Source organism: Vicugna pacos, chromosome 2, assembly GCF_048564905.1.
Source record: "Vicugna pacos chromosome 2, VicPac4, whole genome shotgun sequence".
Taxonomy (NCBI): domain Eukaryota; kingdom Metazoa; phylum Chordata; class Mammalia; order Artiodactyla; family Camelidae; genus Vicugna; species Vicugna pacos.
This window is the reverse complement of record NC_132988.1, coordinates 54,867,905-54,890,974: the sequence shown is the minus strand read 5'-3', so window position 1 is coordinate 54,890,974 and position 23,070 is coordinate 54,867,905. Positions and strand designations below refer to the sequence as shown.

General features: G+C 37.1%; 1 protein-coding gene across 5 annotated transcripts in view; it reads left to right on the top strand.

Moving 5' to 3' along the window:
• BMPR1B (bone morphogenetic protein receptor type 1B) overlaps positions 1–23,070 on the top strand; it is a 411,794-nt gene that overhangs the window by 291,611 nt on the left and 97,113 nt on the right. Inside the window, exon 1 of one of the 5 annotated variants that reach the window (XM_072940346.1) lies at positions 7,371–7,429. The exons of the other annotated variants lie outside the window; for them this stretch is intronic. The gene's annotated coding sequence lies outside the window, so the exon portion shown is untranslated. Of the gene's footprint in view, positions 1–7,370; positions 7,430–23,070 lie in introns of those variants that run through there. 5 annotated transcript variants of the gene reach the window in all.

The window sequence follows — 23,070 nt, the reverse complement described above, 5'->3', positions numbered from 1 at the left end:
AAAATTGAAGAAAGTATTTACTTGACTTAGAAGGAATACAGTATGACCAGTATGATGTTCGGTGCCATATTACATGCTGTTGTGTTTATGAGGCCCATGTGATTTCCTTGGTGTGGAGTACCTGTGTACATGTTAGAGAGTTCCAAGAGGATTTTAACCCAGTAGCTCAATTCAGGCCACAGTTCATCTGATTGGAAAAATTTGTCCTCATCTTTTATTCATACGTGATTTTTTGTTAACCTATGATCAGTAGTTAATATTTAAATTAAGTATTTGATTTATGATGAAAACAGTAACTGGATCCCAGATGAAACAGTTCACCTTTCGTCTGCTTAGTATCTGTCTTTCATAACATTAATACAACTAAATATATGCTGAATAGCCTGGACCAAATGCCGTTTTTGTCATTCTGGTATCCATCACTGGTCTTCTTAAAGTCTCTAAATTAGTTCGTACTGACTTCCATATATAATAAGGCAGACATACTATGTCAAAATTTAAAAATTAGGTAATATTCTTATACATTCAATATATAGGGCATATGTAAGTGATGGAGCATAAAATATTTCTGAACCCACCACTGTCGCTAAGAAACTTAAAATTGTTAATGCTGCGTGAACATTGGCTGAAATAGGGATGTTTGCTTTTTGAACTGGTCTATTTTCAGGTATTATTGGTAAAGCACATTATATTTAAAGAGCTCAGCAGAAAAGTTAATGCATATTGAGTGTGTAAAAAGTGAGAAAGATTTCTGTTAACATATATATTCCCCAAAATAGCTTTCTAAATAAATGAGAAATAACTTGTTGAAAAACAGTTCAGTAAATTTTTATGTCTTAGACCCTGGGAGAGAAGAAATAGGACGGGCACTGTGGCCAGCAGTGCTGTAGGGAGCTTGTTAGGTGGCAGGAGACTTTGCAGAAACACGGAGGCTCATTCAGCTTGGGAGCTGTAGTATATTTTATAAGGAAACCTGTGTGTAAAAATAGATGCTGAATGAAACTTCTTTTAGAGTACAGGGCCATATGGTTGTTAAAGGGCCACTTTGTTTTACTGGAAAGAAAATATGAAAACTCCCCATTTGGAAGCAAGTCTTAGGTAGTGGCTGTTAGAAAATCTCTTTTTGTGCACTGTTACTGGTAAGTGTTCCAAAACAGTTGTTTTCTAACCACACAGATGAAGTAACTGCCTTAATCAGCATTTCTCAAATTCTATTAGACTGTGCTTCTTCTAGAATGATATTAGAAAGCATATATAAATTTTATCAGAGTTTTTTTCTATGAATTTTGGCAGGTATTCAATATTCAAGACAAAATATGAAATTGTAGGAAATTATCTTGAAGACCTAGGTGACCTTTGCTGTTTATTCTTTAAAAAGTCACAAATTCATGGTTTCCATAGAGGAAAGCTGGGGTGGGAGGAGGAATAAATTAGGTGTTTGGGATTAACATATACACATTACTATATATAAAATTGATAAACAACAAGGACCTACTGTATAGCACAGGAAACTATATTCAGTATTTTGTAATAACCTATAAAGAAAAAGCAGAATCTGGAAAAGAATATGTACATGTATTTGCATAACTGAATCACTTTGCTGTACACCTGAGGCTCACACAACACCATAAGTTAACTATACTTCAATTAAAAAAAAAAAGTCACATGATACACACAGTCCAGAGTTTTGATGACAGGAAAATATTTTTATTTCTGTGATGTTTATAAGTACATGTACTTGAAAGTCCATTTCTGTGGCATCAGTGCAATTTGTGAAATTTGAGTTTATAAAAAAAAATAGGGAATTGAGTTCTAAATGGGATTTTATTAAAATGGTATTAAAATAGTACATACTATAAAACTACTGTTGCTAGTTTAAATGAGTCAGATTTAATTTGAAGTCCATTTTCCTTATGACAGAGGTAAGGAGAGCAACCTGACTTATTGCAGGAAGTGCTGTTTTATGGGTTACCAGCGGTGTCTTGGAGCTCAGAGTAAATGCACACGACTCAGTAGGATCATACTCTAAAGTTACAGTTGAGAAAAACCCTGAAGGCTTTCTTTACTTCCATAAGCACAGTAAGTGTATCTTTCATACAGTAAGGTTGCCACTAACTGTATTCTCCTTATATGAGAGTATTTCCCACTTCCAATGAAAAGCCCATAGGGCTCAAAATAAATGAAACCTAACATGTTTCCAGTTTAAACTCCCTCCCCCCAACTTTCCTCCTAACCTTTCTTCCCTCTCCTCAGAGACCTCTGCCTTCTATGAAGCACATGCCTGCCAACAAAACTTCTAGTTTGGTAAAATGTTTTCAATTTATGTGTTTTTTCCAACTCTTATGTCAGAGATCCTTGAACTTACTTCAGATCTAGAAGCAATGATGGCAAGCCTTCAACACTCACTTTTAAAATGTGTTCATATGTGTTTGTGTAATACGTTTTCTGGATCTCTGGCTTTGAAACATATGCCGCAAATGAAACAGACCTCTCACACAAAATGTCTTTCAACATATGCATGCTTATACACATGAATGAGAAGTATATGTTACAAGAAGTCCTAATGTGCTGTATGTTGCAAGTTACAAGCTTTCACATATGATACGTCATTTATTCAGCATGATAGTATTGTGAGGAATGAGAAGATTTCTGTTTTCTAGCGAGAACTGATGCTAAAAGGTATTAATTGCAGTAGAGCTGAAATCTGTGACCACTAGTCCAAGGCACTTTTCATTACACTATACTAAAAATTCTATTTTAAAATCCAGCAAGATGACACTGCTTATTAATAGTACTGTTGATTTCAGAATTGCTGAATCTGTGTGTAATTTAGCCCATGGGGCCAACACTCTTAGCTACTTGAATAATGACTCTAGTAGCTAATATATTAGAGTCTTTATTTGCACGCTGCATGTTCTTTGTCCTATAAAGGAAGAAGTAATATCAATTTATTTGATCTTGCTTTTAGAAAACTCCCTTTTCTCTTTCATGATGACAGATGATCTTGACAACTGAAGGTATTTCTTGCATTTCAGATTAAAATTGTATCTGCTGGGTCTGTGTCTTTCAGGGTTCCCCACACCCTCTGGAATTCTACTGGCTGTCTCCTCCTTCCCAGGGCAGTGCTAGGGAGAACTTAAAAAGCCCCCTGGGATTTGGAAGAGGTGTGTCCACTCCTGATACTTTCCTCTGTAACCCACAGCCTCTGCTGCTGTGAGGGTTGCCCACCTGGTTACTCAGTCTGTGGTCCAAACCATTCTAGAACATGATTTACAAGGGTTTATTGTATCTGTAAGTACAATGCAAACACAGATCATCCAGTTTTTCATTCATTCCATAAACACCAATTGTGCTAGTTGTACACCAGGCACAGTTACTGATGCTTTGGATATTGTAGTGAACACGACGGAGTATCTGTTCCCAAAGTGCTGATATTCAGGAGGAGATGGACATTAAATACACAAATAAAGACTGTCGAGCCAGATTGAGATAAATAAATAGTTAGAAAAGTTGGTGGTTGCTTTTCTTAGGATGGCCATGGAACTGCAATCTAAGTAATGAGAATAAGATAGAGGAACGAGTATAGCGACTGTGAAAGGGAGTGAGTGTGGTGTGTTTGAGGGGCAGGCAGAAAAGCAGCATTCATGGGATATTTCGGACAAAGGGGAAAGTGATAGGAAATGAGGTCAAAGAAGCAGATAGCAGACAAATCATGTAGGCCACGTAGCGCACGTGGTTTTGATTATAATTGAAAGTTTTATATGTGATTTACACTTTGTGCATGTTACTTTGGTTGCTGGGTGGAGAAAGTCTGTGGCAGGGCATAGTGGAATCAGAAGGCTAAAGAGTCTGTTAGACAGGTTTCTGCAAGATACATGATCATAACTTGGTCTAAAGTTTTTGCAGTGGAAGTGGTGAGAAGTGGTTTGGTTTGGGATATATTTTGGATTTAGTACTACCAGGTCTTAATACAATGGATTGGATATGAGACCTGAGAGAAAGCATTTAAGAAAGATTTCATGATTTGTGAACAGAAAATCTCTCTTGTGAAGAGTGAGAATGGGAGCAACTTGGCTGGCTGGCTTTCATTCATTCACTCATTCATTTTTGTGGGAGTGTGAGGTCTCTTGACAGACTCAGCATTTTGTACGTGAATTGTTTCCCAGAAGTTGCTTCAGAAGGTTCATATATGCTTAGAAGAGAAAACGAATGGGATGAATTTCAGAGTCCGTTTTTAAATTTCATAGTGGTTTTCAGAAATATTTTTTTAGGAATCATTTTTTTTTGAATATCCGTTGTAGAACTGTGATCAGTGTCTCAGTTCGCTGAAACAGTCTCTTAATATCTCTGTTTACCATTGTTTTATTTATCAAGACAAAGTAAAGAACGTTTCTCAGATTTGTGCTATGAATTTGAAAGACAGTCTTAATAACCTATTTTAAGATAGCAAATATAATTGTTAAACATTTGTTTCAGTTTTATTGTAGCTAGCTTAGATGTATGATGGCATTTTTATGTGTCACAAGTACACCTGACTGCATGTCAGGGCCCCTTGTATAATCAAAGTGTGCAGTGTATCTTCGCAGATTTTATAGAACGTAACTTTGTTATATGGAGGTTGATATTAGAATCTTTTAACTCATAACATTTTCACCAAATGTATCATTTGTTTGATTCTATAATCTAAGGAATTCAACCCCAAATGATTAATATAAGGAACAATCCTCATATTACAGAGGTATAAACTTCAGAACATAATTGTAAAGTACTTCCTTTGTAAAGTTACCAAATAACTTTCGGTCCACACTGACTCCATCCACTTTAAGCATAATTCTTATCATTTCTTACTCCAGATATTTTGTATCTTATTAGTTCTGTTACTAGTATTTTTCATTTTTATGAAAAAAAATCCTTTAATGTTTATATAATTTTTAGATGACCTTAAAAGTTCCTCCGGAAAGGTCTATGTTATTTTAGATAAAAATAATAATTATCAGGATTATCCTGAATCTCATTTTTTAAAATTGTGGTGAGTGTGCTATAGTTATATATATTTTAAAAGTCTATACTTTTTAAACCAAAAACAGATTTTCCTTAACTACATACTCAGAGTTACCCACAGTGCAGGTTACTGCTTCTTTCTCTATGGTCAGTTCAAACAGGAGTAATACTCTTTTAAGGTCACAAGACTGGCTAGCTTTGTTTGTAAAACACGATGAAAAGAAATACTTGTTTCCAAACCTAGAGGAACCTGTTTCCTAATTAACTTATTTTTTCTTATGTGCTTTGCTTTACTAAAAAATCAAAAATAAAATTAGAAGTGAAAATACTAATGGATTCATGGATTAGTTTCTTGGAGTCTGAAATGTTCAACCAGTTATCTGAAGTTATCTGATGAAAAGCATGGAGGAGAGAAAACCAAAATTTCTCCATTTCTCAGGACCAGATCCTACGTGCTTTTTCCTCACAATGTGATTCTGAGAGGGAAACCCAGCTTGCTTTATTATTCTTCTTTCCTTTTGAGCTAGATGATAAACGCTGAGCCATCACATCAAGCCTATACTGAAAATGTCCAGAGTGACAATAAACCCTTTGTGATGAAAATAGCAGAGGGTAGCTACTTACCAAGTTAAAAATCATAAATTTACTTATACATTGTAGTGTACTTTACGTGTCAGCAGTCTTCAGCTTCTTGATTGGGGAAGTATGAGTTAACATGGATTATCTTAAATAGAATATATATTTTTTTTCATTTTAAGTCTTGTACTTTAATTTCCAAACCACACAGATAATCAGATTGGTAGATGAGATGCCTGCTTTTATGCGCAAGTACGCATATATTGTCTGATATGTTCTGTACTTTTTATTAGAGGAGCTGATAATTAATGATCTTTTATATGTGTATTGCTTTCTACTTGATGGTAATTTTTGCTATGTCAAAGATTGTCTTGCCGAAGTAAACTTACCACAGTGGAAGACCCACCAGAGTAAAGGAAAGCATACTATTATTCAGATGAATTAACTTAATGAAGATAATTTCTTCAGTGCAGAGGCAACAGGAAGGCAGGGCCAGAAGCATTTACCCCAGGAGGTTATATATAGGATGATTGGAGACATTCCTAAAGACAATGAGGCACTGGCATTTGTTTAAGAGAGAGGCTATTTCACTCCAGGGCTCATGCTGGAATTAACTGGTGTCATTTTGAAGGAGGGTTTTGCTAATTGGCATCTCCCAATTGTATATAATGCCAACACCTTTTTCTATTAATTATTTCCCATAAGCATAGCTCTATAAAGCAAAACTCCTTGCAAACTTATAAAGGTTTAAGAGGAACTGTTGCAATTTAATTAGTTTCCAAAAGCCCTATGTGAACTGTAACAGTTGGTTAGTGTTATTTGTATAATGTTTTGTTGTTTGACGTTGGAAGCATTATGTTCATGTATTGTGGTGATGGCCTGCTGAGTAATTGCAAGGTTCATTATACTACCAAGACTGTCAAGGGGCATTTATGGATATTCATGTGCAGTGAACCCTTGAACTTGAACTGGTCATTCTTGTCTCCCGTGGCTGGAATTGTGTTTACTCTAAATGGCAGGAGAAACTTTAATTATGAAACCAGAAAAAAGGCAAAATTATCTAAGTTTAAAGTGATAAATGGAGTGTTAAGAAATGTACCTGCAGTTTTTCCTTTCTATAAAAATATTATCTCTGCTCTCAAGGAAGCTCACAATTCTAAGCTTTAAAACCTTTTAAAGATGCACTGTTTGGTGGCAAATATGTGCTTCCAAAAGTATATGTTTCAATGTAAAAAGATATTAGAAATCCATTATTTCTACTGTAGGAATTCAATTTATGGGCCATATATAAATAAAAATTGAGAATATTAATATGAAGTTAAAAAATAAGATCCAAATATTGCACATTGATTTGAAAACTTCAGAAAATATGAAAGAAATTTTAAAAGCAGAATTTGAGATATACATATATATACACATGTATTTCTCAACCTGTACTTATGTGTCAACACTGAAGTATGTATTCAGTAGTTGCATGATCTCTTTATGAGTGTCCCTCCACTGGACTTTTAAGTTCTTGAGAACAGAGGTATTAATTAAGCTTATGTATCCTATCTCTCAGTGTTCAATGCATGTTGTATGTTCAATGAAATCTTACTGAACTGAATTGAAAAGAGTTGAGACAGAAGCTGGCCTTTAAGAGAGGACTGCAGTTGGAAATACAAAGTTACAACTGGCATGTGAAGTACATGGAGAAGGGTAGCAAGAGATGGAATTAAAGAATTAGGCGGGGTACATCTTTCGCACTTCTGTTCGCAGGTGCTTGGACCATTTAAAGAGGGTGGTATGTTGCAGAATTTTAAAAGGCTAGTCACTCTGACAGCGGTTTGCAGAGGATGGGAATGGAGCAGAGGTAAGAAATCAACTCTCTGATCACTCAGGTTGGGATGTGATATCCTGGAAGCCTTGTTAAACAAAGGGGTTTTTTCCCTTAAAAAAAAAGTCTTAAAAAAATTTAATTCTGATAAAATACACATAACGTAAAATTTACTATCTTAATCGTTTTTACATGTTATAATTCTGTAGTGTTAAGTACATTCACACTGTACCAATCTCTGTAACTCTTTTCATCTTTGCAAAGTTGAAACAGTCTGCTCGGGCAGCTAGAACGTAGTACAATATACTGAGTGGCTTAAAGAACGGACATTTATTTCTCACAGTGCTGGAGGCTGGAAAGTCCAAGGTCATGGTACCAGAACATTCGGTTCCTGGTGAGGGCCCTCTTCCTAGCATGTAGACTGCTGTCTTCTTCCCGTGTCCTTACGTGGCAGAGAGAGAACACAATAGAGCTCGCTCAGGTCTCTCTTGCTCTTCTTATCAAGACAGTTCCATCAGGGGGGCCTTACCTTCATGACCTTGTCTAAACCTAATCATCTCCCAGAGGCCCCACCTCCACATACCATCACACTGGGGGTTATGGCTTCAACATACGAACATCATCACAACATGTATCTTTTTGTTACTTGTTTATTTCATTTAGTATAACATCTTTAAAGTTCACCCATACTGTATGTGTATCAGAATTTCCTTCCCTTTTTAGGCTGAATAATATTTCATTGTATGCATATGACACATTTTGTGTACCCATTCATCTGTAGAAGAACTCTGGAATTGTTTTTACCTTTTGGCTATTGTGAATAATGTTGTGATGCAAGTGTATAAATATCTTCTCAAAATTCTGCTTTTAATTCATTTGGGTGTATATCCAGTAGAATTGTTGGATCATACAGTAATTCAATTTTAATTTTTTTGTGGAGCCTTGGTACTGTTTTCCATTCTGGCTGCATTATTTTACATTCCCACAAACAGTGCCCAAGGGTTTCAGTTTCTGTACATCTTATTTTTTTGAAAGGAGCCATCCTATGGGTATGAGGTGATGTCTCATTGTGGTTTTAATTTGCATTTCCCTAGAGATTAGTGATGTTGAGTATCTTTTTCTATGCTTGTTGGCCATTTATAGATCTTCCTTGGAGAAATGTCTGTGTAAGTTAGTTGCCCATGTTTTGACTGGGTTGTTGGTTTTTGTTGTTGAGTTCTAGGCTTTCTTTTATATGCTGGATGATAACCTCCTATCAGATACATGATCTGCATGTTTTGTCCCATTCCTTAGGCTGATTTCTCACTCTATTGATTGTATCCTTTGATGCATAGAGTTTTTAAATTTTGATGTCCAATTTATTATTTTTTATTTGTGCTTTTGGATTTGTATCCAAGAAATCATTGCCAAATACAATGATATGAAACTTCTTCCCTATGTATTTTCCTAAGAGCTTTATAGTTTTAGTTCTTAAATTTCATTCTTTGATCCTTTTTGAGTTAATTTTTGTACATAGTGTAAGAAAGTAAGGGTCCAAATTTTCCTCTCACATGTAGATATTCAGTTTACCCAGCACTATTTGTTGAAAAGGCTGTCTTTTCCCCATTGAATGCTCTTGGCAACCTTATTGATGCTCTGTGTATGCTGCTGGAGCAAAGGTAAAAAGGGCCTTTAGTGCATGGAAATGAGAGAATAACCTAAGAGACAATTTGGGGAGATTCCAGGGTTTTTCTAAATAAGTTAGAATTGCAGGTAATTCCAGGAATGAAATGGTGGAATCTTGTCAGATCAACAGCAGGAAAAGGAGAACTTTGAGCAACTTCCTGAGCCAAAAAGAGAATATACAGACTTTTTTTTTTTTTTTTGGAAGGTATCTGCAGTAGACAAGAAGGGAGGTGTTAAAAGCATGGACAAAGGTGAATGACAGGCATCCTAAGGAAATATGAAGTGTAGTGGGAAAGACAGGAGACAAATAGTTACAATACAGGGTAAACTGATAAGATAAATGTCATAGAAGTGATGGTGATAAAGTGCTGTGGAAGTTAGAAGAGGAAAAATCTACTTCTGCTGAGAATCAACTGGGTCTTCCTGAATATATTCTGCTAGTTCTTAGATTTTTCAGGATGATAGGAGAACAGGATTTGAAAGAGACATAGCTTAGAAGAGTACTTAAAATTCCACCCGAGCACTTACCTGTGGGACACAGCTGTTCCCACAGTAGAGCCTAGACACCCCAACTTGCCCTGCTCACATCAGCATCGCTAGAGCTGGATGCTGCCGTGAGGGCTGCTGCACTGCTGCCTTTGGGATGAATATAGCTGCTGCTGCTCCTACCAGCGCCAGTCCTGCAGTCAGATCCCAGCTACAGGAGAGGTAAAAAAGTGCTTGTGTGACCATTTTTTGGTTTTTGTCTGTTGTTTTTTTACCTTCTGTTTTGGTAGAGCTCTGCATCAAACAAATGGAAGATGCCCAACATATAGGAAGTGAGAAGGGCTTAAAGCCAGTTGGCTGCAAAGTGTAATAACAGGCACAGAGCTGACAGAGAGAGCTGACAGAGGTAGAATTTGAAGTGCGGCAGGAGGAGGAGTAATGTTTAGACATGCAGTGGGATGTGGAAATATGGGGTGGTGGTTCAAAAAAAGATCTATCCTGGTAGTTGAAATTGTATTAGCTGAAGCCTGGGTGTTACAAAGGAATACATTTGAGAGAAGGGATCATTGGGAACAAATCATGATTACCTACATTTACACGAGCATGAGAGGAAGAAACTTGGGTGAATATGCCCTCATTATGGAAACCAAAGGAAGAGCTGCTCGTGAGTACCTAGTAAATCGTATTTGTTCAATTTACTTTTAAGTGAATGAGGCTTTTAAGAAGGGTGCCTTGTGTTGCCTAGGGATGAAAAGGATACAGACTGAGAAAAATTCATTGGGTTTGTTGACCTTTGAGAGAAGAATTTCATTAGAATGATGGGAGTAGAATCCAGAGGGCAAATATTTACAAGGAAAAAGTAATTGGGATGAGAGTAAGGTGGCACTAAAGGTCAGATATTTTAGGAAGAGAGAGAGAAGACTGGTCACAGGAAATACTTTCCAAAAAGTCACTGTTTCAGGTGCTTATGGTATGTAAGTGAGCAAAATGGACAATGATCAGTAATGCCCTTGGGGTCCTTACATTCTAGAGGGGTGAGGGAAGCTAGACAGTTAGCATTAAATACAGTAAGTAAGTGAATTACATAGTGGTTAGAAGGTGATGGGTGGGGTGGGGGGGGGAGTAAAACAGCCTAAGGAAAATTTGTTGAATCTGTTGACCTTGGAAAGAAGAATTTTATTAGAATGGTGGGAATAGAGGTCCAGGAGGGTCAGGGAGGGATTTGGGGTTGGGGGTGGTTGTAGTCGTAAGAAGAGCAATAGGATAGGCTTCACTGGGGTGAGATTGAGCCAAGACCTGAAGGAGGTGATGGAGAAGGCTAAGTAGATACGTAAGGGAAGAGTGTTTTGGGCGGAGGGGTAGGAGGCAGAAAGCTCTGAGCTGGAGCATGCGTGCTGTGTTTGAAGAACAGGATGAGAAAGAGGGAGAGCAGCGGGAGAAGAGCCCACTTAGTGAGACAACTGGAAGCCACCTCTTATATGACCTTGTAAACCATCATAAAGACTTTGTAAGGACATCAGAAGCATCTGCTGTAGGACTCACAGCTCTTTGATACTTTTGTAGCCCAATATGAGGTTAATCTAAAGCTTTCTTGTGCAATTCAGAGAAGCGTTGACTTTCCATAGGCTCTTTCTGTTAATAAACTTCCAGAAAGAGATAATGTGAAAACCAACACAAAGATGTAATGTTAGATAACAGATGCAAAGTGAGGCAAGTTTCTTTACTGAAGAGGCAGGAGGTAAATTTCGATGAATAACTTATAGTTCTTTTGCCTTAATTCATAGAGTGAAGTAAATATTTTGTTCAGTTGTCAGTTTCTGATTACATACGTAACATTTTAATGAAAAATTGAGAAATCCTTTTTAGACAAGTGTTTCTAAATGAGCAGCTATTGCTTTTGAACTTCTTTTCCTTTTTTCTTTGTACATCCTTTGGTGGAGGTGCTAATGAGATACATTGAGGACTCTGAAGTGTTTCTGCTGTAAACTTTGGGAGACCTCAGAGTGGAAATCATAGTGACTATTTAAATCAGATTGATCACCTTAATGGGCCTTAAATCATCTGGAGAAATGCAAGTTTTACTCAGGTTGGTTAAGGTTTAATTTGAATGTTTCATTTGTCATAATCCTTAAAGTAACTCGCTGCTTGACTAAATTTTTCTTTTTCAGCTGGTGCTTGCTAGTAGCAGATATAACCACACAAAGTGCTGATTAACTATAATAAAAAAACATAGAGCACGATAAAGGAATGCCTGTGTAACCAAGGCTTTTATATTAGACAAGAATTGTATTACAATTTCATATATTTTTATTGGACTAGTAGGGATTTTGTGTCTAAATATGTCTCTGGTTTTATCTGATATTATGATCAGTAAAGCTCATCCTCTTTACCTCCATAATTTAAGCCTCTTGTATCATTCCATGTACATTTAGTATCCTCTGATTTTGCTGCATTGCTCTAGATAGAGCACAGAAAGAAGGGGTTTCACTGAAGTCTTATTTCACTGTACTGTGACCTTCTCTGAATAAGGTCTATATGTGGGGTTTCTTTATATTTATTTATTTGTTGTTTACAAACTAATTGTTTAAACAGCCAAACCAACCCTCATTCTTGTGAAAGTTCTCTGTTTATGGAGTCTGTTAGAAAAGCTTTCATGAGATTATCAGAAAATGTCATTTTTCATAAAAAAAAAATTCAGGACACTAAGCACTTGTGTTTTGTATCTGGAGACTGGTGAAAGAAGACGAGGGAGTTATATATATATGTGTGTGTGTGTGTGTATGTATACAGATACAGTATGTTTCAGGCATCCTTTTGGTATCAACCATCTGTCATTAGGAAAATACTTCAGTGTACACAGTTGACTTCTGCTGGTAGAAGAGATGAAGGGTTGAGCATGGCATGAATCTGAACTGAAAATCGTGGCATTATTACTTTTATTTGAAAATATTTTTGCATGCACAAAGATTCTAAATATCACCTTAAAATTTAGCTTTTTGTACTGTTTATATTCTGGCATCAATTTTTAAAACACTACTAAGAGCTAAGTCTGCTAAGAAGCGTGTCGGTCATATACTGGCAGCACTACTGCTGAGAAAGTACTACGGGGAAGCTACTCTGTGCTGAATAAACTAAAATGTTTCTTATGAATGTCTTCTCTGTTACTTCAAGAAACTTTGTCTTGTGTAATTTCTAATGTATATATATTTATGTATTTTCCAAGGAGTGGAAAACGGATTTCCTAGGAGCTGTCTCTGTATGATGTGTGAACTTAAACATAGACTTTTCAAATGTTTAAATAACAGCTGTACTTTAACTCCTTTTATAATCCCTTTTATGTGTAAACTAATATGCACCTTCCTTCTAAATTATATTCAGAGGGATTTACAAGGAAAATACAAGATAAAATAAAATTTTATTAATATACTTTCTATTTAAAATTTTGTTTTCAATTTATTTATTATCAGTTCAAGTTGGATATGCATGAAATTAAGGCACAACTGACTCTAAGATGAAATAAGAGTGATAGTAATCCTCTTTAAGACATTGATTTTGATATGAAAGTAGGTTCGGATTTTTCTAGTCGCTAGCAAGGGATACAGACAGTATAGGTTTTGATTTTATGCACAGGGATGCTTTAGCACTGATTTGATAAAGAAGATAGTATCCTTTGGAATAGAGCTTTCAGTAAGACAAGGTAGTAGCTTTGGTGTGTTCTAGTGTGTAACTTTAATTCTGAGAAATCTGGGGCCAAAGTGTTAGGATACTAGGGTATTTCTGTTTGTTACTTAAACAAACAACAAAACCCCCTTTATCACATGGTTCCTTGTAACTGGGGCAAAGTATATCTTCTCAACTGCCTTCTCATGCTGTAGAGAAAACAGCCTCTTTTGTTAAAACAAACTCAGACTCATGTGGTGAGAGGTGGACTACATTACATGGCTCCTGTGACTTCCTTCATCCACTTTCTTCTAAGCCTGCGGTGTTGCCTCGCTGTACCTCCTGAAGCACAGGTCTGCTCGAGGGAGAAAGCCTCTCAGTCCTGAGGGGCCTCACTCACCTTAGTGGCTTCACTGACACAATGTGTTTAATAACACCTGCATTGGAGGGCTGCTGGGCAAGTTAAAAATATGTATACATGACACTGCTTTACATTAATGATTATTTTAATTATTATTAATATGCTTTTTATAAACTACTGTTCATCCTCTGGAGGAGAGGTCCATCTCTCCTTGCACCTGAAACCACTGCCCTCTGCGTTCACTGCTATGGCCTCCAGCATGTCTGTTGTCCTCTGAATCGAGAGGTTTGGGATTCAGGATACCTGACCCCTCACTTGCTCCAGCCTTCAGGCAGTCATGTTCCCTGAATGAGTCTCACCAGCCCCCAGAGTCTGAGTCCTGCACCTACCACATGCACTGTTTCCCCAGTTATTTCTTGCAGAGCAAACACACATGGGTCCCTAGTTAGTGATGTACTGGTGTCTGACCCTCTCTACCCTTAACCAGTTCCAGGCCTCCTTGGCTCAGGCACACTCAGGATTCTCGTCTGTAAATGGGAATGTTGTTACCTGCCACACAGGGAAGCAGTGAGGATTCATGAGGCAACACACTGATGAGATACAAAGCATTGTGCCTAAAGAGTAAAAGTCACCAAGTGTTGTGTGTCATCACCATTGTCCTATAATCTGTCTAGAAATAACCTGTTGATCTTCTCTGGGTTTGTTACTTTCCAGCCCCTGCCAAGGCATCTTCCTCACATTCAGTTTTAGTGTCTGACCTGAGATAATCGTATTGACCAGGTTGATGGATTTCTCTGTAGTGAATGACAGAGAATAATCTCATATTGTATGTATCACTTGCTCCCTATCACTAGGGTACAAGTGTGACCTTTTTAGCATTTAGCTGAATAACACGGAAGCCAGGTAGTAACTGAGCCAGAATTATGCCTATATGGGGTTTAGGGGTCCTGGGGCAGCCTGGAGGTTTGTTTTGCTTTGTTTCTTGTTAGCTTATCTTAACAAGTTCACCAGGTTGATTTTCATTAGTAGTTTCATCGTGTAAGTTGCCTTTAGTTCTCTTCTACTCTTTAATGTTGATTGCTTTTTGTGTCTAGTCTTATCTTGTATGCAGGCTGTCCACATCCTTGTTATATTCATTGTCTGACATGAGCTTTAAAAGAGAACTCTGCAATCCCTAGGTAAATGAAACTGTCTTAGATTTAAGATATCATTCTGCTAGAAAATGCCATGAAGTGTATTACTGTAATGGTTTTGGTTGTGCTGATGACCAAATTATGCCCTCCAAGTACACAGTGTTACAGCATCTTAGGAGAATAAAGTTTGAGGCTTATTTGTTCTCTTTCAAAAGCTATCTCAAATCCTTTTAATGAGTTGTGGGAAGTAGCAATGATAAAAGACCAACATCGAAAGCTTATATCAGAAGATATTATCATGTCTGTTTCATAATATTGGGGCTCTTGCCTGTTAATAATGATGATACTTGTATTAGGTGAAAAGTGGTTTATGCTATTGATTGAAGTTTAATTTACGTAAAGATATGTTCAGAGTATTTTATAACAGATACTCTACTGTTTTTTCAGTGCCTCAAAATGGATACCTTTTATGATGCTTGTTATAAAAATTCATATTTTTAGTTTTTGTTTTATATACTTAGTGAACAGTTATTTCAGAAAAAATAAAATCAGTCGGCTAAAGTCCATGAAAGCTGGTTTATAAGTAAAGATTTTGACATTTTAAAGCTGAAGTGAAATCTCGTTGTCTCCGTGTGTGAAATTTTTTGTTACTAGTGGTAACTATAGAGAATTTTTTTCAAATAACACCCTTTTAATAACAATGGTCTCCCCAAATATACTGTGGCATAGCTTTAAACTTTATTAAGTCTGCCTTGGACTCCCCCTTCCTCTCCCTGAGTAAATGGAAGAAAAGTTTGGCAGGCTCCATGCTGTGCGCTTGATTGATGTCCAGAACATCTGAAGGACTTTTGTGTCCTGCCCGCTCTCCATGAGTGCATAATGTGTGAATACTTAAAGAAGGTCAGCCCTTATCACATGTAATCTAGGACTGAAAGCCGATCACCGGTGACAGTCACATCCCGTAAGTTAGAACACAAATCATCCCCTACATGCTTTAGACAAGTTGTGGGATAGTTTTTTCTCTCTTTTTTACCCCTTCCCACTCACGGGGGACCTGGCAGTGCAGTGAAAGCAGAGAGAAGACGTGCTCAGAATAATGTGTCACTCCTTGGAGGGAGGAAGGGATTGTTTATTTGTAATGATGTGATGGACTTTCACTGTGCAGCTGAAGGGAACGTCGGGTTGTTAATGACTAGTGATGTGGAATGCTGCAAATTAGAACAGGGTGGGGAGGCAGGAGGCAGCCTGAAAGCGGGCTGAAGCTGTGGCTTTGTAAACTCTGAAGTCAGGGGAAAAAAAGTTTTTGTACACTTGAGTTCTCTTGTTCATTTTTCCCTCCATAATGGAGTAACTTTTTATGTCCACTACGTATGTGTATAGCTGAAAATCAGAATAATAAAATGACTTAGCCAGTACAATTCTGAGCACACTTTCCTAGTTTTTGCACAACCAGTATGAAAGTTTGAAAACTGTTTTACTGCAAATCTCCATGGAATGGTAGGGACCTAAAATGCTTTAGCTTCTAATAGGGAAAAGGAAATAACTGCTGTTTTTATGTGCCTGTGTGTTTGAACAGAAGTTTAATTGAAACGTAAATGTTGTCCCAAACAATGTTAGCAGAGATGTTGAGGTATGAAAGAAAATAACACTCACCTTATTGTTCTCATGAAGAATGATAAGGGTACTGTTGTATTTTCTTACATAAAAAGGAAAATATTCATCTTATCTCAAAAACTTTACTAGTTTCTTTCGAAATGTAATCAGCTGCACGAACTGGCTGCAGTCTATTCGCACAATGGTAACTGTGCCAACGCCTCCTTCAGAAACCAAGGCATTGCTTCCAGTGTATGTAGGATAAAATCAAAATCAAGTTAGGAGCTGTAAGGCCCTTCCTCCCCAGTGTCTCCCAGCCTCCTTTTCCAGCCTCATTTCACTGCTCTCTAGGGATACCCGGTTTCTCGTGTGCTCTGCAGATACTGCTCTTTTTCTTCCTCATAAATGTCTGTGCTGTCCGATTCTCTTTGCTTGGGATTCTTTTGCCCTCCCCTCACCCACTGAATTCCTACTTATCTTTGAAGACCCGGTTCAAATGCTTCTCCCCCACAAGTCCGATCCTCACCCCCGGCCAGAATTAATCTCTGTTTATCCACTGTGCTTTCCACTTTCCCTCAGCGTAGCAGGCAGTTACGGTTTTGCATTGTCATTATTTGGCTGTTTGTCCTCACCCATTACAGGGTAGGTTTTGTCCTGAAGGCAGGCACTGTCTTTTTAATGTTCTCCTACCCCATTCACTACACGCAGTGACAGTTTATAAAGCTGTATAAATACATAAAATCTGGAGACTAAGGGAGGTTCTTTGTGAAAATAAGTCATGAATGGTAATTGTTAGAAAGGTAGTCTCATAATTTAAAGCTATTTTGTGTACTTCTGCTTTAATTGCATGATTACTTACTAAATGAAGTAAAAATAAATGGCTTAAATAAATATTTGCCTTGGTGGGTATAATACAAATTTATAAAACCTTGGTTTAACCTATGGTATATTTTGTATTCTTGTTTTAGTGATCACATTTTTTGGTGACAGAAATAGTTTGGCAAATGTTACATTAAGGAACATTATTGTTAATTTTTTTTTTTTTTTTTTTTTTTGGTCAAGAGCCAGGAGCGTGATTAGTGAGATTTGTCGGGAAATTGCTGACCATTTTCTGATGTCCTCCTGTGTTCTGGGCACTGTATTCAGTAGTTTATATTCATTTACTTGTAGAATTCATACAATAATTTTACCAGTTGGATAATGAGCAGACTGTAGAACAGAGAGTTGAAATAATTTGCCCAGGGTTCTCTCAGATAGTAGTTAGGCTCTCTCTGCTTCACAGCACAGACTCCATAAATCTAGCATGAGTGGGTCTGTATAAGAATTCTACAAATAGTGTATAGCAACGACATGTCCTGCTCCTGTTGGTAGTGCTGTCTCTCGTCCTTTTCTTTTCCCTTGCCCTTCTCACACATGTGTGTTTTCAAATGGAGACCTTTCTTTTAATGTTCTCTCAGAGCTTTCTTCGAAGACTCATTTGGTGTGAATTTTAAGGTGAGTGGGCCGAATCATATGCAAATCTGGATTTTTTTTTTTTTTGCTCACTCAGATTTCTGATCTACATTATGAGTTTTGTTTTTGTTTTTTAAAGATCTTTGATCCTATTTGTCTGGAATTTAATTATGCGTTGTATAGAACATCTCCTTCATTGTTGACACCCAGCGTATGTTAAATAATAAAGGCAAAATAGAGGGAATTAAGAGGGCTACCTCTTAAATTTCTTAGTAGTATAGATGAAAGAAACACGTCTGTATTATCAAAACAGTCAACTAAGTGGAAGCCTCTCCTCACACTTCTAATTTTCACTTTCTCACCTAGTTAGAAGTTTAGGTTCAGAGACTCATCCTATATTCTGAAATTGTAAACTTTTTTTAAAAAAAATCATTAAGCCAGTCCATGCTCAAAAGCCTTTTGGTTAGTTATATAATGTATAGCCTAAAGTCTGTAACCTGCTTTCAGAATCCTGCACAACCTGGTTCCACTCTGTCTAGCTTTCTCTTCAGCCATTTACTAATAGGAGCTGTCTGCTCCAGTAAGATTTTCCTTCTCATTCTATTGCACAAATGAAATACTTAATCCTGCCTCTAATCCTTGCTCATATAATTTTCTCCCTTTCCATCTCCTCTATCTTTGTATAAATTAAGTTTGTATTTCAGCATCCAGCCCTGCTTTCAATTTCTGGCCCAGTCTAATCCATCCCTTACTGTGATTTTCCATCTTTGTTCCATTTGAAGGCACTTCATCTTAGAGCAGCTTACCTTTTTACCTTAGTTCTCTATTTTATATATATATATATATATATATATATATATATATATATATATATATATATATATAAAACTTTTTCTGTGGTATTGTAAACTTCCTGAGTGCATTTACTTCAGCTAGCAAGCACGTAATATAGAATCAGAAATGGTTGCTGATATGGATTGTTTTGAACTGAATTAGGATTCTAGGGAGAGAGCAACTCTTCTCTCTTCATGCTTTGCACCATTTATGGATGCCCATACTGGGGAAATGTGAGCAGTGGGAGCTGTCCCACATTTCAGCCGTTCACTCCTCATCCCAGAGCTCAAGGCTAGGTTCCAAATTAGCAGTGGAACCATGTTGTGATGTGGCTTTGAGCCGAATATAGAAGGTTTGAACAAGAGAGTCTACTGCTTAATTCTTGTCTGCTTTTCCCTTGTACTGCCCCTCTGTTCCTGATCACCCTGTATTCATTTAATATGCCTCAATCTCCCTTCTTAGCTAAAAGGGATGTGGATAAATGATACTGAAAGACTATCTCATTTACTACCCCCGAACAGATTTTCCTGACAAGTAAGTTGCATAGATTCTGTGAAATGCAAAATGTGTAGTCTCTTAAGCTTAAAATATGCCATAATTTTCTGTGTGATTAAAAATACTGCATTTCTATTAAATTCCATCTCATGAAACTGAGACTTGAGGATGTGGGAGTGATAGTAGTAGTCATTAATCCTAAAGAGCAACTGTTGAGCTACTCGAAGCAAGAGAATAGGTTTGAATGGCACCTAGGAAGGTAGTTCTGGGAGGTGCTGGTGTGTTTAGAGAAGTCGGGGTGTCTTCCAAAAATGAGAAGATGGCAGAGATTTTTTTTCCAAAAAAAAAAATTCTTAAAACTTCAGGTAAACACATTCTGATGCTATCTTAGATATAAGCATGGAACTATGTCTCTGTTCTCATAATCATAAATTCTTTATTGTGCAAACTGACTAGGTTTCATTACTTCTGTTTGTCTCTGGTGATACTGTAGTTTCTACACATTTCTTTTATGATTGACAGTTCCCAGAATAAAAGAATACAAATAGTCCTTGAGAAAGTTCTTTTAGTGTTGAAAAAGGTCACTCACAATATCACGGAAAATTGAAATTTTACAAAATGTTCATAGTTTATGTTGAGCCACAGTTACAGTTAACATCTAAAAAAATTGAATAACTTACCTTGGTTTTAATTACATAATCGAATTGGCTAGGTCACAGTACTCTATTCTATATAAGAAACTTCAAACTATAGTCACTTCAAATTAGTGAGTAGCTTAACTGAAATATTTTAACTTGAAGTACTCATTAAAGATGCTTTTTACATGTGACCCTTTTTTTGTATCTGTGCACATGACTTAGAGGCATTTGCCTCATTCTTTAAATTTGATGTAGTGAGAAAATTGCTGTAACATGACACCGTGACGTGTTTCTGTCGTTTTATCAAAGAAAAATTTTATTTCTCCTTGTCTTTCTACAATTCCCAAACAGTTACAATCCCTAGCAGAGAAAAAAGCTTTGACGAAAGAAATGAGCAATTGCATGACAGCAAAGTGTAGGTGTGTGTTGCTTTGGAACTCCCCCGCAGCTGCCCGGGAGGTGTGGGGGCTTTGGCGTGGCCAGTCCAGAGCAAAGTCCCGCCTGTGCTGGCCCTTGTGTGGGCAGCTGGGTCAGGCTCCTTTCTTAAGAAAACAATCCGGCTTGGGGTCCTCACCGCCCTTTGTTGTCCTCCCCACGAGGTGATCAGTTGAAGTCTCTGTGGTGACAGAACCAGTTTGTAACAGGCTTGTCTTTCACGGTCCTGTCTAGGGCTTGTTGGCAGGCTAGCCTGAAGCTCTGACAAGAGTGGCAGCAGAGGAGTCTCAGTGAAAGAAGGAAAGGCAAGAAACAGGAGGCTTAAACAGGCGGGTCACATTGACTGCTCTCCGTTTGCAGTGGGTTGGCTGGAAGAAGTAAACTGGCAGCTTCACATTTCCTTGCTCATTCTTCTGTCCATGCACACACGGGGTAAGAAGATGAGTGCCCCACAGTACAGTGCTGACAGGGGGCTCTGTTACTGTCTGGTTTCGCGGTTTTTATCACAGAAGGGAAAGTTCAGGGCAGAAGTTCAGTGGCTAAACACTTCCAACTCCCATCCTCCAACTGCTCTGTAACTACTGCTTTCTCTGTTTCAGCGAAGCTTTCTAGATTGTGTACTAGAATTGTTTAAAATGGAAGCAAACTTTCTGTTTTCTCTAGCAATTAAGATTTAAATGCAGTCCCGTTTGGAACTTTGAGTATGAAGTTGATTGTCAACATACTGTGATAGTTCATATGTGAAGAATTTAAGAAAATAACAATTCTAATAAACTTTGTTTTGATCATTTTAATTTGAATTTGTTAGTTTCTTTATAGGTTAGCTAATTAACTTTGAAGTTCATTGCAATTTTTATATGGATGCATTGAGTAGATCTCTAGTTTTATAATGGCAATAATTATAATTTGTGAATATGTGTCAGATGTTTATCCACATTTAAGAACAGGGGCTTGCTTAGTGATCATTTTATCCCGAAGAATTATTCTTGTATAAAGTTGACTAAAGAATAGCAATTTTTAAGAATTATTTTAAATAAGAATAATTATAAAAGTAGGTAAACTGTTTTCAAGTTAAGATAAAGATAACTTAATGAATATGAAACAGCTATCTGTGACAGTGATTTGCAACGAGTCACGAGATTGGAAGTAAGAAAGTAACAGTTTCATAAAATTAAGCCAGGTGACAAAGAGAATATGTATGAGATCGAAATGCATCTACAGTTCAACCTTATATACTTGTGAATGCATTTTATACAACCAATTTGGCAATACTGTTTACTTGAGAAGCATGTATTACCAATGGGCATGTATTTCCGATTGGCACCTACAAGATTGTTTTCATAATCTCAAAGTTTTCTGTGACACTATTTAAATATTGTGCGGCTTGGCTCCATGAAAAAATGCTTTTAATTTCTAGCATAGAAAAGTGTAACTCAAAGAAGTTTTGTGTATTGATAATGAAGGAACAATTAGTAGTTCATTTACCTGGTTTACTAGTTTACTTTCCAAGAATTGTTATAATTTGGTACCTTCTAGAAGAGGTAAAAAGACCTCAGGGGAATTAAGAATGTTGCAGGGAACTCAAAGCATGATACATATGAGGTGAAGTCCTTATTCATGCTACTACTATTTCTTGATTGCCTGAGGGTGATTTTTTCCTTCTCTTTTAGCATTTTCCTTGAAATATATGAATACTTTGTTTAATTATTGAGTTAAGTCAATCAAAAGTAAAGGGGCTGTATGCTGCAGACTAAATCTTTGAATCATAAATGATAGGATTAGAATACCCCTTAAAATAGTATTATGTAGTTGTCTTGCTTTTCCAGTGGGAAGGTTGAAGCCCAGGGACATTCCTTGCTTTCTTCTGGGAAACAGCCTTTTTAATTCCTTGTCCAGAGCCCTTTCGTGTGAGTGCCTGTGTGGGTCTGTGTGTGTTTACTAACTTATTCTATAACATAGTGGTTAAGAGTATGAACTCTGGACCCAGAATGCCTGGGTTTGAGTCTTAGCTCTGCTGCTTACTAGATGTGTAAACTCAGATGAGGTGTCTTATTGGTGCCTTGATTTTCTCAACTGTAAATTGGGTATAATAGTAATACGTAACCATAGAATTGATTTGCTTACTAAATGAGTAAATGCACATAAAGCACTTAGAATAGTGTCAGGTGCTTAGTATTGTCTGAGGATTTGCTATTATTAGTATCATTGTTAATAATGTTAATTTATACTGGAGTAGGAGACAGTCTGGAAATGTAAACTGAGACATGACTTTAAAAGAACTCCACAGCTCATCTTAATGTGATTGACATACTGAATCATGATTTATATTCCCTGCCTGTCACCATTGAAATTTTAACTTTTTTTTGAGGAATTTCTCTTCCTGTAACCTTAAAAAAAAGTTTCATGGTTTTTATGATTTTGCCTGGATGCAAACAGAGTATTCTGTAGACAGGGACTATGAGCTCAACCAGGACTAAGCAGCTTTGACTATTGAAGTTGCATATTCATTGACAACGTGTAATGCTTTATGGTCATTAATTTTGCGTGCCCTTCCGTGAGAAAGATGGTCACAGAGACAGGTAAATACGAAGCACAGACAAGTGGAGTGGTCAAGACTTCTGAAGTAAATGACAAAGCCAAGGTTAATGTTCTGAGACCTTAAATACTTATTCAAAGTCCATGTGTTTCAAAGTGACAACTTGCTACATTTGGAGAGTTTGAGCTTCAGGCTGATAAAAAAAATATGTAGGTATTTAAATAGATGGAAGCCAAAAAGTTCTATGGAAGGAATATGTGCAATACTTCGATTCTGCCTTAAATGGTATGAAGCCCTGCAAAGTCCCGATGAATGGAAAGGGGCACAGAGTGGCTGGGGCGACCTGGGTTGGGGGTGGTCCATCAGCCTGAGTCTTATCGCTGCTTCCA